Source organism: Suricata suricatta, chromosome 8 (assembly GCF_006229205.1).
Source record: "Suricata suricatta isolate VVHF042 chromosome 8, meerkat_22Aug2017_6uvM2_HiC, whole genome shotgun sequence".
NCBI classification, from domain to species: Eukaryota; Metazoa; Chordata; class Mammalia; order Carnivora; family Herpestidae; genus Suricata; species Suricata suricatta.
The window spans coordinates 134,852,710-134,856,079 of record NC_043707.1 but is presented as its reverse complement, the minus strand read 5'-3'; positions in this window follow the sequence as shown (position 1 = coordinate 134,856,079).

The following is a 3,370-nucleotide window of genomic DNA, read 5'->3' as shown; positions in this document are numbered from 1 at the left end:
CTCCTCAAGTCAGTCAGTTAAGAAGGACTCAGAGTGCGCCTGGCGACTCAGTCAGTTAAGCGTTGCGTCTGACTCTCGGTTTCAGCTGGGGTCATTCTACCAGGGCTCTGTGCTGAGCATGAAGCCTTCTTGAGATTCTCTCTCTCTCTCTCCCTCTCTCTTTTTCTCTTTCTCCTTCTCCCCTTCTCCCCTGCTTGCATATGCTCGCTTTCTCTCTCTCTCAAAAAAGACTCACAAAAGTGAGTCTTACGGTGAGGAGCAAGCTGTGTGGATAGCTGAGGGCATAGAAGCAGTGCAAAGGCCCTGGGGTGAGGGGTGTGTGATGTGCAAAGGCCCTGGGGTGAGGGGTGTGTGATGTGCCAGAGGTGCAGCTGGGAGGCTGAGGGGGCAAGGCCAGGAGGAGGAGGAGACGAGGTCGCCTCTGGGAGAGCCCTGGGCAATCTCCCCTGCTAAGATCTGCTGCTTCGCAGCCCCCGGAAGTGGCAACTTCAGTTCAGGATATAGAAGCGGTGACTTTACATCTTTTAGCAAAGCCGTGCCCGCCCCTCACCTCTGCTTGTGGGCTAACCAGCTCCATTCTGGCCGGCCCTCACCCCTCCTGCTCGCACAGGACATGACCCAAAGCCGCAGCAAATAACCGTAGCCTTGCAAACTCAGTTCGGATGAAGCGAATAGTTCAGGAAGCGAAATTCTTATTTCTATGGGGCCCCTGGGGGGCTCAGTCAGTTGAGCATCTGACTTTGGCTCAGGTCATGACCTCATGGTTCGTGGGCTCGAGCCCCGCGTTGGGCTCACTGCTGTCGGCCTGTGAGTGCAGAGTCCGCTTTGGATTCTCTGTCCCCTTCTCTCTCTGCCTCTCCCCTGCTTTGCTCTCTCTCAAAAACTAAAACATTAAAAAAAGAAAAGAATGTTGCTGACTACTAGATGAGAAAAAGAATAACAGATTTGGGGGTCACCGTGTTTCAACCCTCCACGAAAGCACAGCCCTGAGCAATAACCATCAGTGGCCGTGAACACGATTCTATGTAAAGAGAGTCTGTAAAGTGAATGGGTCAGGCTGACACCCCCAAATGAACCCACTGATTCATCTTGTCACTCAGGGTGGGGTCAGGTACTGTGTGTGTGACATGTGGCAATAAGGGGACACAGGAGTGCCTGTGAATCCTTTTCCTTTTCCTTTCTTTGTTTTTTTTTTAATTTTATTTTTGGAAGAGACAAATTGAGTCTGAGTGTGAGCTGGGGAGGGGCAGAGAGAGGGAAACACAGAATGGGAAGCAGGCTCCTGGCTTCAGACTCCAGGCTCTGAGCCGTCAGCACAAAGCCCGACGTGGGGCTCAAACCTCAGACCCACGGACGGAGAGATAATGACATTAGCCGAGGCCGGACTCTTAACCGACTGAGCCACCCAGGCGCCCCTCTGAATCCTTTTTCAAAAAAGAAACAGAATCAGCTTGTGAATCTAACTACTGGTTCATAGGGAATGTGGGGAGAGAGAGGGGCGTGTTACACAACAGCATCCAATTCGGTTCCAGAAGACAAGTGGTTTTGTCACCCAGTGACACAGAGTGATAAAAATAGGGGTAAGGAGGCTTGTTCTAAATTAAAAGAGGCAAGGAAGTAGGAGTCTTATCAATCAAATGCAATATGTGATGCGTATCCTGATTTTTTAAAATTTTTCTTAACATTTATTTATTTTTAGAGACAGAGAGAGACAGATCATGAGCAGGGGAGGGGCAGAGAGAGAGAGGGACACACAGAATCCGAAGCAGGCTCCAGGCTCCAAGCTGTCAGCACAGAGCCCTACACGGGGCTCAAACCCAGGACCACGAGATCATGACCTGAGCCAAAGTTGGACGTTTAACCAACTGAGCTACCCAGGTGCCCCGGAGATGGGGCCTTTAAGAGATAATTAAGGTTCGGTGAGATCATATGGATGGGGCCCTGATCTTCCAGAATCAGTGTTCTAGAAAAGACTCCAGGGGCGCCTGGGTGGCTCAGTCGGTAGAGCAGCCGACTTCGGCTCAGGTCAGATCTCATGTTTGTGGGTTCGAGACCCGCGTCAGGCTCTGTGCAGACAGCTAGCTCAGAGCCTGGAGCCTGCTTCAGATTCTGTGTCTCCTTCTCTCTCTGCTCCTCCCCCTCTCATGCTCTGTCTCTCTCTGTATCAAAAATAAATAAAACATTAAAAAAAAAAAAAGAAATGAGAGAACTATTAAAAAAAAAAAAAACTCCAGAGAGCTCTTTCCCCGTCTCTCCTGGATATGATGCTTCCTTCCCTCCCGCCCTCCCCCTTCCTCTCTATTTCTTTCTCCCTCATCCCTATCCTCCTCCTCTTCCTCCTCCAGACAAGAAAATGTTTCTTTTAATTTTAAAAAATATGTATGTATGTATGTAATCTCCTTGCCCGGTGTGGGGGGCTCGAACTCATGACCATGAGATCTAGAATCCCATATGCCACCTTCTAAGCGAACCAGGCGCCCTTAGAAAATGTTTCTTTTAAAACCAATTCCTCTGGGTGGCCTGGTGGCTCAGTCCATTAAGCATCTGACTCCAGCTCAGGTCATGGCCTCAGGGTTTGTGAGCCCCCAGCCCCGCACCCTCTCTGTGCTGACAGCCCGGAGCCTGCTTTGGATTCTGTGTCTCCAGCCCTCTCTACCCCTCCCCACTCACATTCTCTTTCTCTCTCTCAAAAATAAATAAGAACTAAAAAAAAAAAAAAAGAAAGAAAAGAAAAACCACACACCACCCCAAGTCCTCACTTAAGCAGCCCAGAAAATCAAGGTGCGCCCTTGTTTTACTTTGAACCTCCACCTTTTTCCTCTGCCCAGATCGTTTCTTCAGGCATTTTTTAGGGGAAGTTTTGGAAAGTGTTTGAACTCACACGGAAACACGCAATTTCCGGGGACTCTCCCTCTGATTCACACTCTGCAAGGAGAGAGGGAGCGCTCTAAGGACGCACCAGCTTTCCGGGGGACTTATTTTGGTCCCAGACACAGACCAGTGGGGCCACGTGGCACCAGGAGGGAGCTTCTCGGTCCTAGTGGGGGCGCCCACCCCTCCGTCTACCCCTGTCCCCTCCTCTTCCCCAGCCCTCCTTCCCCGCCGCCTCCCCCAGACTGCGCGGCCCCCCTCCAGAGCCTCAGCTGGTGGCGGCGGCCTGCGGGGAGGGGGCAGGGGTGACGCCGCGGTGGCTGCCCCGCCCCCTTGCGCCGCCTTCCAGAGCTGGGAGATCCCGGCTCCTCCAGCGGGTCGTTGGGGGCTCCAGGCCGCGTGTGGGTCGTCGGGGCGCCCCCTGGTGGCCGAGCCGCACCTCCTCGCTTGTCCACTGCCGAGGCAGGGCGCGCACGCGCTCTCGCGCTATCTCTCCCCC